Genomic DNA, 27,211 nt, shown 5'->3' with positions numbered 1-27,211 from the left:
CCATCCAAACAACATCTGAGGAGTTCCATTCATATATCCATCATCTGAAGAGCTCCATCCATCCATCCATCCATCCATCCATCCATCCATCCATCCATCCATCCATCCTTCCATCCATCCATCCATCCATCCATCCATCCATCTGACATCTGTGGAGCTCCATCAACAATCCAGACATCATGTGAAGAAATGCAACCATCAATCCATCATCTCAAGAGCTCCATACATGCATCAATCATGTGAAGAGATCCATACATTCATCCATCATCTGAAGAGCTCCATCCATCCATCCAAAATCTGAAGAGCTCCGACCATCCATCCATCATCTTAAGAGCTGCATCGATTCATCCATCCAACATCTGAAGAGCTCAATCCATCCATCCTTACAACATCTGAAGAGCTCCATCCATCCATCCATCCATCCATCCATCCATCCATCCATCCATCATCTGCAGAGCTCCATCCACTCATTCAACATCTGAAGAGCTCCATCCATCCATATATCCATCATCTCAGTAGCTCCATCCTTCCATCCATCATCTGAAGAGCTCCATCCATCCATCCACCCATCATCTGAATAGCTCAATCTATCCAACATGGATGGATGGATGGATGAAGCTCTTCAGGTGATGGATGGATGGATGGATGGATGGATGGATGGATGGATGGATGGATGGATGCACGAATGGATGGATGAATGGAAGGATGGAGCTCTTAAGACGTTGGATAGATGGATGGATGGAGCTCTTCAGATGTTCCATGGATGCATGAATGGATGAATGCAGATCGGCAGATGTTGGATGGATTGAGCTATTCAGATGATGGGTGGATGGTTGATGGAGCTCTTGAGATGTTGGATGGATGGATCGTTGTAGCTCTTGAGATGTCCAGCTCCATCATCCAACCATAATCTCAAGAGCTCCATCCATCCATCTATCCAACGTCTTAAGAGCTCCATCCTTCCATTCATCCATCCATTCATGCATCCATCCATCCAGCCATCCATCCATCCGTAATCTCAGGAACTGATATCATCCATCCATCATCATTTGGGCTCCATCCATCCATCCATCCATCCATCCAACATCTGATGAGCTCCAGCCAGCCAGCCAGACAGCCAGACAGCCAGCCAGCCAGCCATCCATCCATCCATAGTCTCAGGAACTGATATCATCCATCCATCATCATTTGGGCTCTATCTATCTATCCATGCAACGTCTGAAGAGTTCCATTCATCCATCCATCTGAAGAGCTCCATCCATCCACTCATTCAACATCTGAAGAGCTACGTCCATCCATCCATCATCTGAAGAGCTCCATCCATCCATCCATCGATCATCTCAAGTGCTCCATCATCCATCCACCCATCATCTGAATAGTTCAATCCAACCATCATCTGAAGAGCTCCATCCATCCATCCATCCATCCAGCCATCCATCCAGGCAGCCAGTCAGCCAGCCAGCCAGTCAGCCAGCCAGCCAGACAGCCAGCAAGCCAGCCAGCCATAGTCTCAGGAACTGTTATCATCCATCCATCATCATTTGGGCTCTATCTATCTATCCATGCAACGTCTGAAGAGTTCCATTCATCCATCCGTCCATCTGAAGTGCTCCAACCATCCATCCATCCGTCATCTGGAGAGCTCCATTCTTTCATCAATTCAACATCTGAAGAGCTACGTCCATCCATCCACTCATCTGAAGAGCTCCATCCATCCATCCACTCATCTGAAGAGCTCCATCCATCCATCCATAGATCAAGTGCTCCATCATCCATGCATCCATCATCTGAGTGCTCCATCCATCCAACATGTGAAGAGCTCCATCCATGCATGCATCCATCATCATTTGGGCTACATCCATCTATCCATGCAACATCTGAAGAGTTCCATTCATCCATCCATCATCTGAAGAGCTCCATCCTTCCATCCATCCGTCATCTCAAGAACTGCATCATCCATACATCCATCTTCTGAATAGCTCAATCCATCCGACTTCTAACGAGGTCAATCCATGCATCCATCATCTCAAGAGCTCCATCCATTCATCCATCATCTCAAGAGCTCCGTCATCCATCCACCCATCATCTGAATAGTGCAATCCATCCAACATGGCTGGCTGGCTGGCTGGCTGGCTGGCTGTCTGGCTGTCTGGATAGTTGAAGCTCTTCAGAGGTTGGATGGATTGATGGAGCTCTTGAGATTATTGGTTGGATGATGGAGCTGGACATCTCAAGAGCTGCATCATCCATCCATCCATCATCTGAGTGCTCCATCCATCCAACATGTGAAGAGCTCCTTCCATGCATGTATCCATCATCATTTGGGCTACATCCATCTATCCTTGCAACATCTGAAGAGTTCCATTCATCCATCCGTCATCTCAGGAGCTCCATCCATCCATCCATCCATCCATCCATCTATCTGAAAAGCTCCATCCATCCATTCATCCTTTGTAGAGCTCCGTCCATCAATCAATCCATCAAACATGTAAATAACTCCATCCATCCATCCATCCATCCATCACCTGAAGAGCTCTTTGCATCCATCCATCCAAAATCTGAAGAACTCCATCATAAACCCTTCCATCATCTGAAGAGCTCCATCCATCCAAACAACATCTGAGGAGTTCCATTCATATATCCATCATCTGAAGAGCTCCATCCATCCATCCATCCATCCATCCATCCATCCATCCATCCATCCATCCATCCATCCATCCGACATCTGTGGAGCTCCATCAACAATCCAGACATCATGTGAAGAAATGCAACCATCAATCCATCATCTCAAGAGCTCCATACATGCATCAATCATGTGAAGAGATCCATACATTTATCCATCATCTGAAGAGCTCCATCCATCCATCCAAAGAGCTCCATCCATCCATCCATCATCTTAAGAGCTGCATCGATTCATCCATCCAACATCTGAAGAGCTCAATCCATCCATCCTTACAACATCTGAAGAGCTCCATCCATCCATCCATCCATCCATCCATCCATCCATCCATCCATCCATCCATCCATCAATCCATCCATCCATCCATCCATCCATCAACTGAAGAGCTCCATCCATCCATTCATCATCTGCAGAGCTCCATCCACTCATTGAACATCTGAAGAGCTCCATCCATCCATCCACCCATCATCTGAATAGCTCAATCTATCCAACATGGATGGATGGATGGATGGAGCTCTTCAGGTGATGGATGGATGGATGGATGGATGGATGGATGGATGGATGGATGGATGGAGCTCTTCGGATGGATGGATGGATGGATGGATGGATGGATGGATGGATGGATGGATGGATGGATGGAGCTCATAAGAACTTCAAAAGATTCATGGAGCTCTTGAGATTATGGTTGGATGATGGAGCTGGACATCTCAAGAGCTACAACGATCCATCCATCCAACATCTCAAGAGCTCCATCAACCATCCACCCATCATCTGAACAGCTCAATCCATCCAACATCTGCCGATCTGCATTCATCCATTCATGCATCCATGGAACATCTGAAGAGCTCCATCCATCCATCTATCCAACGTCTTAAGAGCTCCATCCTTCCATTCATCCATCCATTCATGCATCCATCCATCCAGCCATCCATCCATCCGTAATCTCAGGAACTGATATCATCCATCCATCATCATTTGGGCTACATCCATCCATCCATCCAACATCTGATGAGCTCCAGCCAGCCAGCCAGACAGCCAGACAGCCAGCCAGCCAGCCATCCATAGTCTCAGGAACTGATATCATCCATCCATCATCATTTGGGCTCTATCTATCTATCCATGCAACGTCTGAAGAGTTCCATTCATCCATCCGTCCATCTGAAGAGCTCCATCCATCCACTCATTCAACATCTGAAGAGCTACGTCCATCCATCCATCATCTGAAGAGCTCCATCCATCCATCGATCATCTCAAGTGCTCCATCATCCATCCACCCATCATCTGAATAGTTCAATCCAACCATCATCTGAAGAGCTCCATCCATCCATCCATCCATCCAGCCATCCATCCAGCCAGCCAGACAGCCAGCAAGCCAGCCAACCATAGTCTCAGGAACTGTTATCATCCATCCATCATCATTTGGGCTCTATCTATCTATCCATGCAACGTCTGAAAAGTTCCATTCATCCATCCGTCCATCTGAAGTGCTCCAACCATCCATCCATCCGTCATCTGGAGAGCTCCATTCTTTCATCAATTCAACATCTGAAGAGCTACGTCCATCCATCCACTCATCTGAAGAGCTCCATCCATCCATCCACTCATCTGAAGAGCTCCATCCATCCATCCATAGATCAAGTGCTCCATCATCCATGCATCCATCATCTGAGTGCTCCATCCATCCAACATGTGAAGAGCTCCATCCATGCATGCATCCATCATCATTTGGGCTACATCCATCTATCCATGCAACATCTGAAGAGTTCCATTCATCCATCCATCCATCTGAAGAGCTCCATCCTTCCATCCATCCGTCATCTCAAGAACTGCATCATCCATACATCCATCTTCTGAATAGCTCAATCCATCCGACTTCTAACGAGGTCAATCCATGCATCCATCATCTCAAGAGCTCCATCCATTCATCCATCATCTCAAGAGCTCCGTCATCCATCCACCCATCATCTGAATAGTGCAATCCATCCAACATGGCTGGCTGGCTGGCTGGCTGGCTGTCTGGCTGTCTGGATAGTTGAAGCTCTTCAGAGGTTGGATGGATTGATGGAGCTCTTGAGATTATTGGTTGGATGATGGAGCTGGACATCTCAAGAGCTGCATCATCCATCCATCCATCATCTGAGTGCTCCATCCATCCAACATGTGAAGAGCTCCTTCCATGCATGTATCCATCATCATTTGGGCTACATCCATCTATCCTTGCAACATCTGAAGAGTTCCATTCATCCATCCATCCGTCATCTCAGGAGCTCATTCCATCCATCCATCCATCCATCTATCTGAAAAGCTCCATCCATCCATTCATCCTTTGTAGAGCTCCGTCCATCAATCAATCCATCAAACATGTAAATAACTCCATCCATCCATCCATCCATCCATCACCTGAAGAGCTCTTTGCATCCATCCATCCAAAATCTGAAGAACTCCATCATAAACCCTTCCATCATCTGAAGAGCTCCATCCATCCAAACAACATCTGAGGAGTTCCATTCATATATCCATCATCTGAAGAGCTCCATCCATCCATCCATCCATCCATCCATCCATCCATCCATCCATCCATCCTTCCATCCATCCATCCATCCATCCATCCATCCATCTGACATCTGTGGAGCTCCATCAACAATCCAGACATCATGTGAAGAAATGCAACCATCAATCCATCATCTCAAGAGCTCCATACATGCATCAATCATGTGAAGAGATCCATACATTCATCCATCATCTGAAGAGCTCCATCCATCCATCCAAAATCTGAAGAGCTCCGACCATCCATCCATCATCTTAAGAGCTGCATCGATTCATCCATCCAACATCTGAAGAGCTCAATCCATCCATCCTTACAACATCTGAAGAGCTCCATCCATCCATCCATCCATCCATCCATCCATCCATCCATCCATCCATCCATCCATCATCTGAAGAGCTCCATCCATCCATTCATCATCTGCAGCCTCCATCCACTCATTCAACATCTGAAGAGCTCCATCCATCCATATATCCATCATCTCAATAGCTCCATCCTTCCATCCATCATCTGAAGAGATCCATCCATCCATCCACCCATCATCTGAATAGCTCAATCTATCCAACATGGATGGATGGATGGATGAAGCTCTTCAGGTGATGGATGGATGGATGGAGCTATTGAGATGATGGATATATGGATGGATGGAGCTCTTCAGATGTTGAATGAGTGGATGGAGCTCTGCAGATGATGAATGGATGGATGGAGCTCTTCGGATGGATGGATGGATGGATGGATGGATGGATGGATGGATGGATGGAGCTCATAAGAACTTCAAAAGATTCATGGAGCTCTTGAGATTATGGTTGGATGATGGAGCTGGACATCTCAAGAGCTACAACGATCCATCCATCCAACATCTCAAGAGCTCCATCAACCATCCACCCATCATCTGAATAGCTCAATCCATCCAACATCTGCCGATCTGCATTCATCCATTCATGCATCCATGGAACATCTGAAGAGCTCCATCCATCCATCTATCCAACGTCTAAAGAGCTCCATCCTTCCATTCATCCATCCATTCATGCATCCATCCATCCAGCCATCCATCCATCCGTAATCTCAGGAACTGATATCATCCATCCATCATCATTTGGGCTCCATCCATCCATCCATCCATCCATCCAACATCTGATGAGCTCCAGCCAGCCAGCCATCCATCCATCCATCCATAGTCTCAGGAACTGATATCATCCATCCATCATCATTTGGGCTCTATCTATCTATCCATGCAACGTCTGACGAGATCCATTCATCCATCCGTCCATCTGAAGAGCTCCATCCATCCACTCATTCAACATCTGAAGAGCTACGTCCATCCATCCATCATCTGAAGAGCTCCATCCATCCATCCATCCATCCATCCATCCATCCATCCATCCATCGATCATCTCAAGTGCTCCATCATCCATCCACCCATCATCTGAATAGTTCAATCCAATCATCATCTGAAGAGCTCCATCCATCCATCCATCCAGCCATCCATCCAGGCAGCCAGTCAGCCAGCCAGCCAGACAGCCAGCCAGCCAGACAGCCAGCAAGCCAGCCAGCCATAGTCTCAGGAACTGTTATCATCCATCCATCATCATTTGGGCTCTATCTATCTATCCATGCAACGTCTGAAAAGTTCCATTCATCCATCCGTCCATCTGAAGTGCTCCAACCATCCATCCATCCGTCATCTCAGGAGCTCCATTCTTTCATCAATCCAACATCTGAAGAGCTCCATCCATCCATCCATCGATCATCTCAAGTGCTCCATCATCCATCCATCCATCATCTGAGTGCTCCATCCATCCAACATGTGAAGAGCTCCATCCATGCATGCATCCATCATCATTTGGGCTACATCCATCTATCCATGCAACATCTGAAGAGTTCCATTCATCCATCCATCATCTGAAGAGTTCCATCCTTCCATCCATCCGTCATCTCAAGAACTGCATCATCCATACATCCATCTTCTGAATAGCTCAATCCATCCGACTTCTAATGAGGTCAATCCATGCATCCATCATCTCAAGAGCTCCATCCATTCATCCATCATCTGAAGAACTCCGTTATCCATCCACCCATCATCTGAATAGTGCAATCCATCCAACATGGCTGGCTGGCTGGCTGGCTGGCTGTCTGGCTGTCTGGATAGTTGAAGCTCTTCAGAGGTTGGATGGATTGATGGAGCTCTTGAGATTATTGGTTGGATGATGGAGCTGGACATCTCAAGAGCTGCATCATCCATCCATCCATCATCTGAGTGCTCCATTCATCCAACATTTGAAGAGCTCCATCCATGCATGCATCCATCATCATTTGGGCTACATCCATCTATCCTTGCAACATCTGAAGAGTTCCATTCATCCATCCATCCGTCATCTCAGGAGCTCCATCCATCCATCCATCCATCCATCCATCTATCTGAAAAGCTCCATCCATCCATTCATCCTTTGTAGAGCTCCGTCCATCAATCAATCCATCAAACATGTAAATAACTCCATCCATCCATCCATCCATCCATCCATCCATCCATCCATCCATCCATCCATCACCTGAAGACCTCTTTGCATCCATCCATCCAAAATCTGAAGAACTCCATCATAAACCCTTCCATCATCTGAAGAGCTCCATCCATCCATCCTTACAACATCTGAAGAGCTCCATTATCGAATCATAATCTCAAGAGCTCCATCAATCTATCCAACATCTGAAGAGCTCCAACCATAAATCCATCATCTCAAGAGCTCAATCCATGCTTCCAACATCTGAAGAATTCCATTCATGCATCCAAAATCTTCAGAGCTCCATCCAGCCATTCAAAATCTGAAGAGCTCCATCATACCTCCATCCATCATCTGAAGAGCTGAATCGCTCCATCCATCCATCATCTGAAGACGTACATCCATCCATCCATCATCTGAAGAGCTCCATCCATCCATCCATCCATCCATCCATCCATCCATCCATCCATCGAACATTGGAAGGGTTCCATTCATCCATCGAACATCTGAGGAGTTCCATTCATATATCCATCATCTGAAGAGCTCCATCAACAATCCATCCAACATGAGAAGATATGCATCCATCAATCCATCATCTCAAGAGCTCCATACATGCATCAAGCATGTGAAGAGAGCCATGCATTCATCTATCCATCATCTCAAGAGCTCCATCCATCCATCCATCCATCCATCCATCCATTCATCCATCCATCCAAAGTTTGAAGAGCTCCATCCATCCATCCATCATCTGCGGAGCTCCACCCATCCATCCATCCATCATCTCAAGAGCTGCATCGATTCATCCATCCATCATCTCAAGAGCTGCATCCATCCACTCATTCAACATCTGAAGAGCTCCATACATCCATCCACCCAACATCTTAAGAGCTCCATCCATCCATCCATCATGTGAAGAGCTGTGCTCCCATCTCCAGGAAGGTGTCAGACAGCTCCTCATCTTCGCTCACCGTTTCACACAGTGAAGGAGACGATCAAAACTAGAAGGCAGAAAAGACTCCTTTTCAACAAAGTCCTGCTAAAAGCCATCGCACGCTTTGAATCCATGTTATTGAGCTGTAGACCAAGTAAGTGCATGATTCAACTGCTACGACCCCCTCAGTTGTTTACGTCTGAGCTGCACAAGGAAGCAGGAGAACAGCCTTAAGTGCCCAAAGCTCTGACCTTCATTTAGGAAGTGAAATCAGCTCCACTCAGTGCAAGTTGGTATGAAAGAAAACATAATGGGAATAATGGAACATAGAACTTCACCCAGGAATGGGCTACAAACACTGTTTTGCACTACGCCAGCTGTGCCTCAGACGATCTGCCCTGAAGGCAGTCGGCATAGCTGGCCCTACCGGCTTTTTCTGAAGGAGAATGTTCTCCTGGAAGTGGCCTTCTGCTTCTCTTTCATACTGCAGACCTACAGTTCTTCATTATTTCACTGTGGGTTGTGTTCAGTTGATCAGGACAAAGCTGATCCACCAACGTTTGCGAAATCTCAATTAACTACTGAAATACAGAACAACGTTCTCTTACTGCAGAGGCAGAAGATAACTGACCCTGCATATCACCAAGTCTTCCCCAAGGCTTCTAGCTTGGACAAATACAGGGCTTGGGCTCCAAGCCTACTAAGAACCTCAGTACAGAGAAACTCCTCTCCTGTCCACAAACTGGTCACACAGAGAAACCGATACCTGCTAGATGTTCTCTGACTGAGAAAAAAATATTCCATTCTGGATTGCTTCTGTTTGTTTCTTAAATACAAAAACAATACAACCATAGCTTTCAAGTGCCTCTCCGCACTGACGGACATCTCCCAAAGCAAATTCCATTTTAATAAAGCTAGAATGAGCCAGGAGATGACCGCTCTTGATAGCTCTCCAACTCTTTGCATTAGATTCCAAGTCCGGGGCTGATTCAAGGTAGTTCTAAAGCACAAAGTACATCAGAGGAAGAGGAATAACCACCCTTCTGCGAAGGCTCATTCATCTCTGATCATCCTTCTCAACGTGATCATCTTACCAGCCAAACTTTTCTATAGACTACATAACATCTGTATACTTACCGATCAGACACCAGTCCAAGTGAAACAACAAAAAGCCAACAGAAGCCCCTAGGAACCTCAACGTCATGGCTGCTGGACTACATAAAACTAAGTGCCAAAGTGACGTGGTCTGAAAGCATTTACACAGTACTTGAGAATGACAGCACCTCCTACACGCTTCATTTTTAAACTCAAACAACTAAAAAGGAGCTCAGTCACAACAGACACATCAAGTACTGCCTCTCTAAACTCAACTTCTTAGACATTATGACTAACAGTTTCCCCACATTCTTGAACAGATCAGCCTTAAAATGCATGTGAAAGCCCAGAGCTGCAATCTTCACGCAAGCTAGACAAAAACAGCAAGCAGCAAAGAAACTAATATGTAATTGATTTAAGATTCCTGATTCTAAAATAATTTAGCCAAGGAAATATTGAGATGACCAGATGACATGCTAGGAGCACCCAGTCAGATACAAAGAGGTTCTTCAAGGCACAAAGCAGAGATGAGAAGCTGGAACTTACCTTCAATCTGAGAGCAACAGGATTCCCAGTGAGCAGCCTGGCAGCTTTCTCTACCCAGCAGTTTGCTCTTCCATCACTGGCATCTTCATTACATAACAGCTCCGCAATCTTCAGCGCCAGATCTTTCTCTACTGGGTTCTGCTCCACAGAACGCTGGTTTTCCCCGTGCACAAGCAAGACAAAACAGGTTACTGCTATCTTGATCTTGCAATCCATATAAAGCAGGAAAGAAAATGAGGGCACCCATTCAACAGACCCAGATGTTCCAACTACAACCCTCAGTACACACTTTCTGAACTCACAGCGAAAAGGCCACCGCTAGATGATAGCACTCAGACAAGTGCTAGAATTCAGAAGAGAATAAGAGAAAGAATGCCCAAACCAGATCGTCCTCCTCTACAGCTGCTTACTGCTGTACGTAGGCAGCTGGACTAGGACTTCTTATGACAGCCAACTCAGTACGGAGACTGATGGGAAAAAAGCACATGATCAAGGGCAAGAGTGCTTCACTGTGTTGGCAACAGGACTTTTCAGCACATCCTCCCCTTGCCCAAAGCCTGAACAAAGGAATTGTGACGGAGAAGTTCACATTCATTCACTTGCCTAAGCAGCACTTCATTCGCTCTGCCCCTCTCTACCTCTCTAACAAGAACGCCACCAGTAACAAACAAACAGTGCTACTGAAAAACACCCTTGGTCCAGTCTTCCAGCTGCAACTGGAACCATCATCCCTGCTGGGCAATCCCACAGCAGATACAGAGCCTTAGAACTAAGGGCAATGGGAAGACAGACGATCACAGCAGCTCCAGACGGATCAAGTCAGGACGCAAAAGAAAGGATCAACTGGAAAAAGTAAATTAAAAACTGAAACCAATTCCATCAAACAAATAATCATTTTTTAAAGTACATCATAGGCAGATTTGGCAATTAAAAAATGTACATCATATAATTTGCCCACAAATAACACATTTTCTTCTCTGGGTTTAAGGAATGCACTGTACAGGGGCTTTGGTGCTGCGTGAATGACTGCAGGCAGAGCAGTATCAAAGCGAACTCAAAACATTTCATCGGTTAACGTAGAAACCCTGGGCTGCAGCCACTACAGCAGAGTTGCAGGGGTCTAGGCTGCACAAAACACCCTTTGTCTCATTTTGTCTTCAGAGTGACTCAAAATCGAACCCCAGCACTGTCACAGCCTGGGCAGAGCACAGCAAAGGAACCCTACACCTGTCAGCTCCCTTCCTACACCCCTCACATCACTCTCTCCCTTCAGCAATCCTAACCTCTCTCCAGGGGCTGGGACCAAAGGGCTCTTCCTTGGTCAAGAAGGCACCACTCCCCGCTGAATTACCTGATGGGCCACGTATGTCAGACCAACAGAAAGAAAGGAAGAAAAAACAACTGAGAGATGGAGAAAAAGGCCCTTAATAAACCAAGGACCTTGGGGCTCTCTCTAGGACACCGGTGCACACAGCACCTACAAAAGCATCACAGGATCACAGAATGGCCAGGGTTGGAAGGGACCTCAAGGATGATGAATCTCCAACCCCCCTGCCACATGCAGGGCCACCAACCTCCACGTTTAATGCTAAACCAGGCTGCCCAGGGCCCCATCCAACCTGGCCTTGAACACCTCCAAGGACAGGGCATCCACAACCTCTCTGGGCAGCCTGTTCCAGCACCTCACCACTCTCTGGGTAAAGAATTTCCCCCTGATGTCCCACCTAAATCTCCCCTCCCTCAACTTAAAACCATTTCCCCTCGTCCCACACACATCAACCCTTTCAAAGAGTTGATTCCCCTCCCCTCTGTAGGCTCCCGTTAGGTACTGAAAGGCTGCATTGAGCTCACCCGCAGCCTTCTTTCCTCCAGGCTGAACAAGCCCAGCTCCCTCAGCCTGTCCTCACAGGGGAGCTGCTCCAGTCCCCTGATCATCCTAGCGGCCCTCCTCTGGACCCTCTCCAACAGCTCCCTGTCTTTTTTGCACTGCGGGCTCCACACTTGGACGCAGCAGTCCAGATGGGGCCTCACATGGGGCATCGCGCTCCAACAAGGAAGGAAAACAAATCCACAATGCTCTGCAGGGCTCCCAGCTCGCAGCAGGTGACACCTGCTCCGCGTACAGAGCGTGCACACAAATGGCACCTCGTCTCTTCCCCATTTATCCCCCCACCATTGCTACAGGCATTTAGAGGCATTGTGGAAAGGCAACGGAAGGCTCGTGGAGAAGACTGGATGCACAGGAGATTTCTCACTTCCTTGGGGCGAGAGCACTGCTTGTCTACATGACCAATCTTTCCCAAACAAGCACCAACCAACCATCGCAACTAACAGCTGAAATGGCATTTCCCTGCAAAAACAACAAACCAACCAACAAAAGAGCGGCCTGTCCAAAGACCCCTCCTCACACACTTGCCAAAAAGGCCACAGCCATTATTCCATTTGCCAGGCTTACTCACAGAACTGCAGGCTTCTCCTCACCATGCATCACGTGGACACAAACCGGCTGCTGGTGCAGGGAAGGCAATTTCACCTGAGCATCTCACCACAGACGCTCCCCGCGCTCTGCTTTCCTGCAAAGATACAAGGAGAAAAGCCTCAGCTCCTCCGAGCAACAACTGGAAACAACTCCAGAAAATCCCCCACCCAAAAGCAGTTCCTGGAGAGGTACAAAGCAGCCCTTCAAGGTTCACTTGTGCTTACGCTGCGGCCTCTGCAGAAACACGCTGCCTTTGTGCTCCTGGCTCCTCGGGGCTCTTTTTCATCACCTCCTGGGCACAGCGCAATAGCTTTTCTTTCACAAATCTAGGCCCTACCTACCTTCCTCCACCCCAAAATGAAGTCCGACACAGAGTTGGGGGGCAGTGACCGGATGCTGACAAGAGCTCTAGAAGAGCAGAAGAGGGGAAGAGCACGTACACACAAGGCAGAAATAAAGAAGAGCAGAAGAGAAGAAAAAGAAGAAAGGATACAGGTAAGAAACAAGTGCAGAAGATGAAAAGTGCAACAGAGATAATGGTTGGATACAGGCAAGACAGCAAAGCAATGAAAAGACGAGCAGAACAGGAGAAGAGCAGAAGCATAAAAGAGAGGATAAAGGTAAGAACAACGTGCAGACAAGGAGAAGAGCAGAAAGGGAGACGAGCCAGGACAGGTAAGACAGAAAAGCAGAAGTGCAGAGCAGCTGGAGAGAAGAAGAGAGAACACAGGTACGGCAGAAGTACAGAAGATGGGCAGAGAGGACACAGGCCAGGGAGAAGCGCAGAAGCAAAAAAGAACAGAAGGGAGGAAGAGAGCACAGAAGAGCAGAGAAGGAAAAGAGCAGCAAAGCAGAAGAGCACACAGTGGTCAGAACAGAAGAACAGGAGAGCATAAGATGCGCAAGGAGGACACAGCTAAGTCAGAAGAGTGGATGAAGAGAACAACAGGAGCAGAGAGGATAAGGGTAAGAAAGAAAAGCTGAGGAGGAGCACAGATGCAGGAGAGGAGTCAGGATACAAGGAAGGAAGGAAGAACTGCAGAAGAGCAGAAAGAAAGAGCATAACATGAAGGGAGAAGAGCCGAAGAGCAGGTGAGGAAGAGAGAAGAAAAGGGAAGCACAGGAGAGGGAAGAGCAGAAAAGACAACGCTGTCTGCTCTGTCCTTGCTAGCAATGCCCCAAGACACAGCCAAAGCGAGGAGAAAAAGCTCACGATGTAAAGTGAGTGATGTTCTGGAGGCTGAATCAGGGCTGTCCCACTGAAATCACTCCTTTTCATTGTCACCTGACTAACTGGCCCACCACGGCTGCCGCCGCTTTCCAGCACTGGTAATCAATGCTGGCAGTTTAAGTCCTTAGCCACGGGCTGGATAAGCACGGTTTTGGGTGGTGACGACTGGCAATCGCTTGGACGGGATATCCTGAGCGGGAGGGGAAACCATCCCTGGGGTGAGAAGGCACTGCAGGGATGGCAAATCCCCACTGGGACGGTCAGACCCTTGGGAAGGAAGGGCACTGGGCTGCAAAATGCCCATCCATACGGTCACTGATCGTTGGGATGGGAAGGATGTCTGGGTACGAAAAGGCAAAGCATGGCAAGCCAGGGGGAAAGGGGCTGAGCCCAACGGTCACAGAACCCCCGTGGGGGGAGGGGCTCCCCCAACTGCCACTCTCCAGCTGTCATGGCAGGTAAGGCAGCAGCTCCCCCTGCTCTGACGCTCCAGCTGACCCCAGCACCCCAGATCTCACCCCTGTGACCCCAGATCTCAGCCCAGAGCCGCAGAAAACAGCCCTGTGACCCAGATCTCACCCCAGCACCCCAGATCCCACTCCTGTGACCCAGACCTCACCCAATGCCCCGGGTCTCAGCCCAGCACCCCTTCTGGCATTTCCCCACAGAGAGATTCCCTCGAGCGCTGACGGTGCCTCTATCACCCGACGCCACTTGCTTTCATGCCACTGTGCCGCCACCGGACCCCGCCTGGATGCAGCCCACCGTCTGCGGACCGATGCCGGTACCCCCCCAACCCTTCCCTGTCCCCACTGCCACCCACCTGGCACCTCAGGCCTCTGTCTGGCCTGGGCTCCCAGGTGCCTGGGGACAGGCAGCGCAGCTGCCGCCCGGGGGGCCGCCCCCAGTCCTGGCTCAGCTGCCACCTGTGGGCCTGACCCCAACTGTGGAGCTGCACTTACCGGTGCTGCTGCTCCTACCTGGGGGGCTGCACCCAGCTACGGCTCCCCCCCCCGCCCCTGCTCCATGCTCAGGACATCCCCTGCCCGCAGGGACACTGCTGCCCCAGCTGCCGATGGGGCTGTGGCCCGGGGCCGTGCCCCTCCACGTGAAGCCCCCGCAGCCCGCAGGCACCTGCCTGCCGCAGGCCCCTGGCCACCCCGGCCCCTCCCAGTTCTTTTGCAGGTACCCTCCCTGCAGGAGCAGGTGCTCCCCGTGCCCTGCACCCTGCCCGCCACCTGGGAGCCGCCGATGGAGACCTTCCAAGACGCCATGCTGCTCTTGGAGGACCAGGGACACCCAGCGCCCACCAACGTCTGCCCCCACCCTGCCACGGCTCCGCTCACCTGCAGCGCAGCCTCGCTGCAATCAGGCGGTGAGTTCAGGGGCTGCAGGGCGGGCGGCAGGCTGTCTACTGCACGGGGAGTGGAGTGGGAAAGCTGGCATTGCCCCGCTGGCCATGCTCTTGCTTTGCCAGCAGCGACACCGAGCACAGACATCCCGGAGGACGTCGCTGAGGACATCACTGAGCTCGTGACGTGGATCAATGAGGGTGAGTCTGGGGGCAGCAGAGCTGACGGGGGGGTGCTCGCACCGAGTGGGCACGGGAAAGCTGGCAGTGCCCCTCTGGGGATTTTCTTCCTTCTCCAGAAGTGACATCCAACCCAGGCATCCTGCACGACACCGCAGGCATGGACGATCTGCTCACGTGGATCAACAGCGGTGAGTTTGGGAGCAGCACAGCTGATGGGGGCTGTCTGCTCTGAGTGGCTGGGGGAAAGCTGGCATTGCCCCACCGGGCATTTCTTCCATTGCCCAGAAGAGAGACCCAGCACCAACAGTCTGGCCGGCGATGCAGAAATCAACCGTTTGCTCACCTGGGTTGATGGTGAGTTTGTGGTCTGCACAGATGACCGGTGGGTGTCTGCACCAAGCCAGGGGGGGAAGGCTGCCATCATTGTTCCGGGGGATGTTCTGCTATTCCAGAAGCTGCGAGTGCTCTGGACAGCTGCAAAAGGGAGGGGCTGACGCAGCGCACCACTGCCACAGAACCACCGAGCCCACGTGCCTCCAGCAGCCTCAACTCCTCTTCCATCACAGAGCTGCCGCACTCCCCCAGGGCCAGCCGGGAGCTCAGCAACGACACAGATGATGAACCTGGGCTCCTCAACAACTCACCTGGGCACCAGGCAGCATCCCCTCAGCTGCCCGTGCCGAGCCCCCTGGCTGCTCCCGCACCGCCATCGCCAAACCACGCACACCTGATGGAAGAGGTGCTGCAAAGGCAGCCCCGGGTGATTCTCACCCGCCTGGCACTGCCCAGCCCACTGGCTGCCCCTGCACCTCCATCACCCAGCACTGCACACCCGACGGGAGACGTGCAGCAGAGGCAGCCCCGGGTGGTTCTCCCCCGCCTGGCACTGCCACCCGGCTGCATCTCCTGCCAGCTGGCAGACAAGCACCGTGGGGACAGCATTGAGCCAGCCAAGCGCCCCGTGCCACGTTTGCAGCACACTGGGCGGCTCGTGGAAGAGGCGCTGCACGAACAGCCCCACGTGCTGCTCAGGCACCTCGCACTGCCAGCCGGATGCATCTCCTGCCGGCTGGCAGACGAGCACCACGGGGACAGCACCGCGCCGCCCACCAGCCCAATGCCCGCCTGCTCCACCACCAGAGGCCAGAGCACCGTGCACAGGCAGCACGCTGGCAGCATCCCAGCCACAGACAGGAAGCTGCCGCGCTGCCACCATGCGCCAGGCCACAAACGCCGGCGCTAGGCCAAGCTGCCCGTGTCAGCACAGCGGCCAGCACGAGGACTTGGGACGGTTTCTGGGCACAGAGTAAACCAGCAACAACCCTTCCAGCAGCAGCAGCAGCAACACAAACAAACCAAGGAAAAGAACGCACCGCCACGGCAAAGCACAGACGCCCACCAAGTCTGGAGCAGGCCAGAAGCTTAGCATCCGTGCCTGGGAGGAGGAAAGGGTAGCTACTGGGCATGCTGCTTCCTCCAGCACAGATGCAACTGCAGGGGCGCCAGCCCAGAAGGAGCCTGCCGCTGCCAGTCAGAGCAAAGCATCTCTCTGGAGGAAGCCAAAGCACTTGCAGTCATGCCAAGGAGGAGGGAAGGGTAGCTACCGGGCATGGAACTCACCAGCCAGCAGAGGGGGAGGGAATTTTGTGGGGTGGCAATTCTGGGTCAGAAATTGTACTCTGATAATATTGTACTCCAAAATTGCTGGAACTGGGAGGAAGGAATTACTGGCGTGGGATTTCTGGGGGGCTGGGAAGTTTTTTGGAGGGGGAAGAAACTATTGGTGGGAGGGAGTGGGGGGGGGGGGGGGGCTGTTAGGGGCCCCTGTTGTTAGGGGTGGGAAATGGTTGGGAATCTTGTCATTTATGCACTGTTTTGTACGTTTCACTATTAAATGTTCTGCGTTCCCTTTGCTACACCTCTGCCTGCAGTCTTTCATGCAGCACCAAAGCCCCCCCAGGCCCCCGTGCCCACCTCTAAGGATGTTGGGGTGGCTGCAGGCAGCCAAGAGCTGAACATCTCCATCGGGGGCACCGAGTTTGCACAAGGAGAGTCGAGGCAACGCTGAGAGGCAACGGGAGCTGACTGGGGAACTGCAACGAGCACCAGGGGCACTGGAGAGCTTTGCTCAGCACTTGTGGGGTTGGGGGGCTCAAACGGCACCCAGGTGGCACATTTTCACCTCACTAACTTCCTGTCCTCCAACATCTCAACCAAGGCATTCAACAGGCCCTTTTTTTCCAATGGGGGCAGACTTTCTCTTTGCGGCTGACCTTCCCCTCCCACCTCCCCAGGCTGCCCGTCTCCCCCCTGGGCGCTGTGTTCCACGCATTCCCACCCTGACGCTGTCGCTCAGTGACACGTTTGTCACCCACACATTCACTGTGGGTCCTGAGGAGGGCTGGGGGTGTCCTGTGAAAGCAACCCCAGGGACAGCTCTGCTCCCGAGCCCTGGAAGTCACAGCTCCTGGAAAAACACCTTCAACGCTGCTTCATCTCATCACCTTGGCACTCCACCTGGGTGCTGTGTGGAAGCCAGCTGCTTCCCCTGCTGTCTCGACACTGGGCTCGCCTCTCTCACTCTGCTCCTCACCCAACATCCAGGACTGCTTTTTACCCTGCCCTTGCTGAAGAGCACACAAGGTACGCAAGCACACCGCTCTCCCTAGGAAAAACATGGCTCCTAGGCACCTGCACTGCAAACCTATAAACAGACGGTTAAGTCTCACAGGAATCACAAAAACTTAAAACATACCTGAGGCCCCTGTTTAGCAGTAATGCTTTGCTGAATTTGGGCTCACAGTATGATTCCAACTCGTCACCTTCTTGCCTTCCAACTGCCTTCACTGTGCTTTGAAGCCACGATTCAATGCTTAATGCCCTTATGTAACAGCAGCTGCTTCATCAGCACAGAGCAAGGAACGTCTCCGTAATTACATCACACACCAGCCAGGCTGCTAAGGACCGGCAACTCTTCTGGGACAGCTTCCTCAAAACCTTTCTGGATTAGCCTTGGTATCACCCGGAACTCGTCCCATTACTGCTTTGAGGGGTCTGAGCCTGAACTCCACTAAAAGGCCACCTGTCATCATGAAATCAGGCACACCTGATACAACCACACCACTAAGACTCCTCTGCTCAACTCCACTGGTTCCCAGTGCTCGCTTATAAAAATAAAATCCACCAAGAGAATCAAACACCAACACTTCTCTCAGTATCCCAACATCCCTGCCCTGTCCATCTCTGGCCAGCAGGACTAAATTCAAAGCAGTGCATGCCACAATCCCACACAAGTAGCTTGAAGCTGTGTTTAATCTTGCAGATCAGAGCTCAATTAACAATGGCTCAGCACAAGTCACTCACAGAGAACAGGGCTCTGCTCTCACCAGCACCTGCTGTACATCAGCACTGGAAGGAAAGTAGGCTGAAGGAAAACCTCAGGTCAATCCATTCAGGACAGCAAAGCAGGGAGGACAAGGGATGGGGACTGATGCTGAACTGAACGCATTACAGAACAAGAGCCTTGAGAGGAGTAATTGGTTATACAGGTGAACGATATGCATGTCTGAAATGGTGATTTCTTCACAATGCTCCAGGGTGTTCCTCATCAAGAACAAGCACAATACATAAAGAAATCAGGAGGGATATATTTTGAAAATTCTTTTCAGCTGGCCTGGCATCCTGGGGCAAGCTGAAGACTAGACAGGACACCAACACAGAAAGAGAACTAACAGCACAGGGGGTGCCACACAGAAACTGGAAAGTGACCAAATCTCTGCTCAGATAGAAACTGCTGTGTGAGGTTGAAAGATGAGGGTGATGAGCTTTGAGAAGCACAGTGGGAGGATGAGGATGAGGAAGGATGCCACCTGCAGCACAGACATTCACCCCAGGGGCACAGCCCAGCGCAGAGCTACGATCCCAAAGCGGTTATAAGGTTTGATTTAACAGTGCTGTGTGGGACGATTCAACTGCTTCAAGCTCAAACAAGCTGCAAGTGATTGATTAATCCGTACATCTCAGCAACCTCAAAACCTGATGGCTTGGAAAAAATGAACAGAACAGACCATCTCAAAGAGCAGATAATCAATCTACACAACTTAATCCAGCAGGCAGTCCTGTGGACAAATTCTGTGCTGGCAGCAGTCTTTTTATTACCATTGCGAACATTCCCAGTTACAGAGCTACCACAACTTGGGCACTAAATACACAGACCCACCTGGGAGAACAGCAAGTAAAGACGCAGCTTACCCTCCTCCCCTTATCCAACTCCACTCTCACATTTGGAAGTGAAACTGCAAGTTTAAATGTCAAGAAAAAATGAGGGGATAAAAATTTCATCTGGTATTTTCCAGGTAAACCACCAAGATCACAGAATCCCAAGTTGTAAGGGATCCAAAAGGAATCACCAAGTCCAATTTGATGCTCCAGGAAGGACAACCCAAATGCAGATGGTCTTTACGCTGCAGCAGCTCAGGACCAGGCCCACAGCCCTCGGGAGCCTGGCCACAACCACTGGTACCAGATGCAGCAAGCACAGGGAACAAGCAGGTAGGCACAGCAAGCAGCAAAGACCAACCTGAGAGGGGACCTGCCTACAGAAATCAACCCAGGGCCTGCCTACACAAAGCCCACACCTTTCACTCCAATAAAGCTCCACCATTTTGACAGCCAGAACAGAAACTGCCATTTCACTTCTCATGGCTCTTCCCTGAACTTCCAAACAAAGAGTTACTTCACGTCCCCTATGGCACTGCAACTGCTCATAATCAATAATCAAGATCATATCTTTCATGACATGAGCAGCTCACTTCTGCCAGCCCTCCGGTTTTCACAAGGACACACATGGTTACTGCCGGCCCTGACAGCTTACCAGGAGATGCTTCAGTTCATCAACGTGGACCTCATTCCTCCTATCAGCAGCTACTCCTGAACTGACCTTCATTCAGACAGTGACACCACCAACTTCCAGCACGAGCTGACCTGCAAAACACAGAAAAGAAAGTGGGACAACAGCCAAAACAGACAAAATATGTTTTAACATTCACAAACAAAAAAAAAGACAATACAGAAGGGCAGCTGCAGCAACACTGCAGTATGTAAAGAAACAGAAACCTGGCCAGGAGCCGACGCCCCCCCCCCTTCAGCCCGGAATGGCCCAGAGCCAACAGTCCATCCCCCCCTTAGACCCAGAGCCGACAGCACCCCCCCCCCCCCCCCTCCCCTCCCTCCCCCCCCCCCCTCCCTCCCCCAGACCCAGAGCTGACAGCGCCCCCCCCCCGGATTGCAAGTGCTTTAAAGAGAGAAGCACTGAAGCTGGCAAACGCACGATGGCTCCAGATAACAAACACCAAGTCAAACGGCACTTCAGGCAATCAGCATCCTTACATTACCCCACCTCTTTTAGTTCACCCAGAGAGGCTTCTAGCTCCTTTACAGCTTCTTCTCATTCTTGGGGTTGGAAAAACCAAGGGAAAAATGTTGAAATGGCTCCAAAACCCATTCAATTTTCACTTAATCCCGACTTTGCCCAGCAGGTGGGGTTTTGTTTTCCTTTTTGGTGTTGCACAACAGGTGACTAAAGTGACTGATACAGCTTTGAAGTTGAATCATTCCATCAAACATGCTGGTTTTCTTTGAAATCTCTCCCTGAAATCCATTAATTTGTACCTACACTGTAGGAGGGATTTTACCAGCCCAAGCCGACTCTAGGTTTGGATTCAGCTGTAACTCTTCTCTCCCCCTGAGAAACACAAGATCTGCGCCTCGCTGCCAGTGTCAGAACAGACCTGGGGCACAGGGAAAGGAGCCAGAGAGTGTTTCCTCTGCTGCACATTTGATTCCTCACCAAGTGAAAACAGTCATGTCTTCGAGGTTGGAGAACAGTTCTCTGAATTCAGTGACACAAACTTCTGTAAAGACTTCATTCTTACTGTCACGGTTTGGATTTTCACTTCTGTCTGAGTGCCTGCTGGACTCTCATCTTCAGCTCTGCTGCCACTGCCCCAGGCGGATGGGGAAGGAACCTGCAGAGGGTGTCCTGTCGTTTTCTCCCCAGCAGTGTGTTGATTTTCCAAGTAGTCACACGTTCACTTTCCAGTTCAGTCTCACCTATGATGCCTACTGCAAAGAACAAAAATTAGTGGAAAACAGATGATGATGTAGCTTAATGTGGAGACAGTTTCCAGCACGTACATTAGAATGTAACCTAATGTATAATCAATGAATACACAAATGTTATAATTGAGAAATACCCAGGAAAGTTAGGCTAAGTCAGATTATTGCAACAAAAGGATAATAAATGGAAAATGTCCTGTCCTCTGGCTGCCGCCTCTTGCCTTCTGCAGGCCTTCTTTGACTCCTACCAAGCTTTAGTGAGGCTGCATCAGTATGAAACACCGGTAACCTGTGGAGCTCTGAAGGGGAGCCATGGCTCCAGGACCTCAGGAGGGGCTGTGCGTGCTCTTTAATGTGCGTGCAGTCTGCTTGTGCTATGGCAGAAGGGCTCTGACAGCTGGGGCCGTGTTTGTGTGGTCAGGAAAAGTGGATATGAACACTTCTCCCTTCGGAAAGATTTAAAGACAGAGCCTCTCGTTGCTGCTTACTGTATGTTTTTCATCTTTAGAAACACAGGTGTTTGAATAATGCTGTTTTTCATGGGAGATGTGCCAGAATGTCTCTGATGGACTATTTGCTGTGCTTTTCTACCACCAGAAATGCTACTGATATGATAGTAGTTCAGAAAGACTGTGCTGTGGATTTGTCTCCTGGGCTCACGTGAGAAGGATGGCTGTGGAGATGTTGGTCTTGGGGCAGAAGCTGTTAGAAGCTTTTGAGAGTGGCCTCCGTGTGTTACGAGTGATTGTGATACCACTGCTCGGTCAGCTGGAGCGCGTGAAACAAGTCTGAAGTCTTCTTTTAATGGAGCAATGGGAAAGGAGTCTCTGATTTGAGAGCTGACTTTCAGTCTGCGGGCATTTTCCAGGAGCTGGGGCGAGGGGTGAGGCAAGGAAAGTTGTGGTAGGAGGATGAGGTGTGGGAATAGGAACGTCTTCCATTGATAGCAACTCCTGCTGTTAGCTTTTTGACTTGGAATGCATGCTTTTTTTAATCAAGAACAAACTCTTTGTGCAGCTTGTGAATGAATTCATTCACTCCTGTTACTGTTTGGCGTTCTTCTCTACACGGAGCTGCAATTGAAATGGACACCTCTGGTCTGATTGCCAGCCCCCTCCCACATGCTCAGATCAGCCAAGTTTGCAAGGCCTGGCTCTTGGTGAGTTGTGCCCAAGGTCAGACGGTTGGCTCTTCTCAGCCTTGAGATGTGTTTTCCAGTTGCATGCTGTGCTATTCCTGTTGTGTTGAGCTCTTGAGCTGCAGCCCTAACTGGGGATCCAAGTAGACTGACACAGAAGGAATGGCTGAGATCTATGTGAGCTTGGATTGGAAATGCAGTGCCAAGGGCTGCACAAATGTGAGACAGTCCTGAGTGTAAGGAAAGGCATCTGCTTGGTGAATGCTTTGCTGGGTGAGCGTCACCCTGCTGAAGAGCAGGCAGCTGTTGTCCTAGCAGACAGCCACATCCATGGGGATTGGAAGCTTCCTCTGCCTTCCAGCTCTTGGCTGCTGCTCTGAGAGTGCAGGTTCTTGCCCGGAGAGAACCAGCAGCAGAAAGGATCCCATGCATGGCCTCTGAGCCCTTTCAGACCAACCAGCTGGATTAGCGTGGCTGTGACCTTGGTTTGGAGTTCACCCAGCAGGCTTTGCCCAAAGCAGAACGAGCTGTGGGCACAGCGTCCAGCAGTGGAAGTGACCGACAGCTGGAGACAGCAGCAGCCTGAGCGGCACTCTTGGGGGAAATCCTCACTGTGAACAAAGGCCCAGAAGAAGAGCAGCTTGTCCCTGCGTTCACATAGTAAGGTTTTCCTTTTGGATCTGTTACCCCTCAGGCGGTGCCTACAGCTGTGTGATGTGCTCTGCAGGAAGTGCCGATGTTTCGCATTCAACCTTGTCTTTCACCTTGTTTTGAAGCTTAGAGGCACCCTTAATTTCTGCAGCCCTGAGCTTTGTGCCATGAGAGCTCTCCAGCTTCTACCCATGATGTGAGACTGTAATGTGTCTACTCTGTCAGGCTCTTCTTCTCTTTTCTCTTTTAAGGTACCTCTTTTCAGTACCTCTTTTAAGGTAGGAAAATTCCTTTCTGGGCCAGGAGAAAAAGCAATGCAGCAATCTTCCCTGCACTGTTCACTTTGCCTGAGTTGCCAAGTGCTCCTCGTTTTTCTTGTACCCTTCAAATCCAAGTCCATATTTTCCCCAAAGCCAAAGAATTCAGAGGTAACCACCTACAGTTCAGTAAGCGATTTCAGTATTTATTTCTGACTGTGGCAACTACTTCAGTTCAGAAGTCACACTTAATTTACGGTGCCTGATTTAATTCTGACCAAGGTTGCAGTGGCAGCTGGCTTCCCAAGGCTGCAGTACGTGGTGGTGGCACAGCCGTGGGCTTCTGCATTTGTGCCAATGCCACATTTCCTTTCTCTGTCTCACAGGTCAGCTGGCGCTAGAAGTGGACGGCATCCAGTGTGAATGGAGGTCAGTGCAGGAGCAGCTGCTGCTGGGAGGAAGGAAGTGCACGCTGATGGACGCTGACGCATCTCCCGGCACGGCACCAGAGGAGGCAGCAGTGATGCTGGGGGGCAGTTGCAGAAGAACACGAGGAGCTCCTCAGCAGGAAGCCACAGACCCTGCAGAAAGCTGCAGCGGACTCAGAGCACGCGTGGATGCCCAGGAGGAAATGCAGGCCCAGTGTTTGAGCAGCGCCTGGCCACGGAGTGCTGCGGCCCAAGAACAGAGCTGTTCTGCCTTTGCCCAGATGGCTTTCCAAGGTGGACTCGTCTGTCCTCACAAAAACCAGAGGGCTGACTCATCCAAATGCTGGCTGATTGCTTGGGAGCCCAAATCCTTCCGGCCTCCAATCTGGGGGAGCCTGGGGGCAACATCTCCTGGGTCTGATCATGCAGTGCCTGAGCGAGAGGATGACCCAGGCTGGTTACACAAGAGTCATCTTAATTTCTCTGTTTTGTTCCTTCAGCTAACCCCATTGGCGGCCCTCATGTTTTCTTACAATTTGGTACCAGCCCTGGTGGCTTTGGGCCAGAGCCCAAAAGGCTGCATGCAGCCCAGGGGCTCACAGCCACAGCCCCAGTTAGAGAGGCTGGCACACGCCCTGGGCCTAAAGATGCTGCCAGAGAAGCCGGGAGTGGCCCTGGGGCCTAAACACACAGCCAGAGAGACTGGCACCGACCAAGGGACCTGAAGCCACAGCCTGAGCAGCCAGCACCGACCCTGGGTTGAGGCACAGCCAGAGAGGCTGCACTGGTCCTGGGCCTAAACCTGGAGCCACAGCACGAGAAGCCGGCACCAGCTTCGGGCCATAATGCCGCAGTTACAGCCACAGGGGCAGCGCCAGAGCCGGGGCTGACAGCCACACCTACAGCCGGGCGGGCTGGCACCGGCCGTGGAGCCTAAAGCCAGTCCTGAAAGGCCGGCACCAGGCCTAGGCCTGACGCACAGCCCGAGAGGCCGGCACTGGCCTGGGGCCCAAAGCCAGAGGCAGAGGCCGGCACCGGCCCTGGGCACAGCTGTGCCTTCCTGTTGCTTTCTGCTGATTCCTATAGGGCTCCACTGACTGCTCTGAGGCCATGCTGCTCCTTACTTGTTTTCACTTGGCCATGCTGCACGTTTCTGGTCTGTACTGCTGTACACTCCTCCCAGCTCCTACTTGTTCCTCTGGGACCCCGCTGACCACTACGAGGCCATACTGCATTTTTACTGGGCTGCACAAGGGTCGTCTTCACTTCTCTGTTGCTTTACTTCAATTAACTCCCATTCAATTAACCCCCATTCAATTAACTCCATTCACCCCATTGGTCAGTCTCATGTTTCCTAAAACTTGGATCTGGGAGGTGACCACTCCTTTGCCTATGATGAAAGCACAGCGGTGATACAGGCACTTGCTGAGGTCACAGTGGTTGCCGGGCTGGGAGCGTCTGTGCCCCAGCTGGGAGCAGAGCTGGTGCTCTAGTGAGCGTGCTGCACACGGAGACTGAGCTCTGTGCTTTTCGAGAGAGAGAGATCCTCCTTTAGAGCCCACTGGGAGCAGCGCTGCGGCGTGTGCGTCAGCTGGGCACCGCTCCGGCTGAGCAGGCTGACCAGGTGAGCTGGGGTTGGTGCTGGGTGGGTGCTGGGAGGTATCAGCAGAAAAGCTGGGCTGGGGAGGAGTTCCAGGTCAAACGGTGCCCTTCTGAATGGCTGTACCCAGGGGATGCCCAGCAGGTGTTTCAGCAAACCGCGCTGAAGTCACGGCAGAGAGCCAGGTGCTCAGCTGGGGACATGGACGGTCAGCACACCTGTGGGGGAAAAGGGGACCTGACAGAAGCCATGGCAGTCAGGCACCAGCTGCAGCTAGGGAGGGGCAGGCAGTTCTTGCAGCCAGCTGATTTCCAAGCATTGCCTTCCTCAAGAGACGACATTGCATGGCAGAAGAAAGCTGGGAAAATGCTTCTTCCTCATGATTTTTCCCTTGTTGATGCTTTCTGTAGGTTCCTCTCCAAAAGGAGAACTCAGGAATCCAGGCAGCTGAAGACTGCAGTGCTGCAGGCGATGTCAAGTAAGGAGTTTGGAGTGCAGGAAGGGGCAGTGAGAAGTGAACTATCAGTTGTGTTTGGGCTGTCAAAGTAGCATCTTTCTGTTTTCTGGGGGGACATGGGCTTACTGGACAATACTTGTGCTGCCTGCTGGTGTCTGTGAAATCAACACACGATCTGTTCTTGTAGGGACAAAACCTGTGCATCTGTGGAATGGTGCGGGGCAAGGAGGGAAACATAAAGCCTCCGCAGGTAAGAAGCTCCTGTGAGCTGTGGTGTGGGCACTGCCTCTAAACAGGGCTGCACAAAGGGCTGTGTGTGATGGAGGGGAGAGGAAGGGACTGCAGTTCTGTGCTGACTGCAGAAGTGGCACAAGGCTGCAGCAGCAGAAAGGCAAATTGACAAAACTGCTGCTGAAGACCAGAAGTTTGTGGTTGGCAGTGCTCAAATCTTCCTCCAAAGAGATGCTCTTCATGTCTTGTCTCCTTTGTGTCAGAAGCTGATGCCAGTGGCCTTCCTCTGAAGCGCAGCCATGTGGAAAGCCAGGAGTGTGGCACAGCACCCAAGAGAGGTACAGACACACAGCAGGCATCTGGGTTTGGTGCAATGTCTTTCTAGTTAGGCTTTCTGCCTGTTCTTTCCTGGGACTGTTCTCATTGCGTGTTGCTTGGGGTTTTAATCCCTGCGATTGACAGTTACCTCTCCTGTCCTGATTTATAATGGGATCCCAGCCTTCAACCAAGATCCCTTGCTGTGAACATGGTACAGGAGAGCTGGCATTGACTCTTTGGCATTTTTTCTTGCTTTTCCCAGCAGTGGCGAGCAGCTCGGATGTGCTGGAGGACATCACGGACATCCAGGGTTTGCTCTCTTGGATCAATGGTGAGTTTGAGGCTGCAGAGCTGCAGGTGCGTGTTTGCACAGAGTGGGTGTGAGAAGGCTCTCATCGCCATTTGGGGGATGTTTTTGCATTTTCAGACGTGGCAAGAGCTGCTGAGGTCCCCCACGAGAACCCCAGCAGCCCTG

The sequence above is a fragment of the Lagopus muta genome, chromosome 27 (genome assembly GCF_023343835.1).
Source record: "Lagopus muta isolate bLagMut1 chromosome 27, bLagMut1 primary, whole genome shotgun sequence".
NCBI classification, from domain to species: Eukaryota; Metazoa; Chordata; class Aves; order Galliformes; family Phasianidae; genus Lagopus; species Lagopus muta.
Note: the sequence above shows the minus strand (reverse complement) of the source record.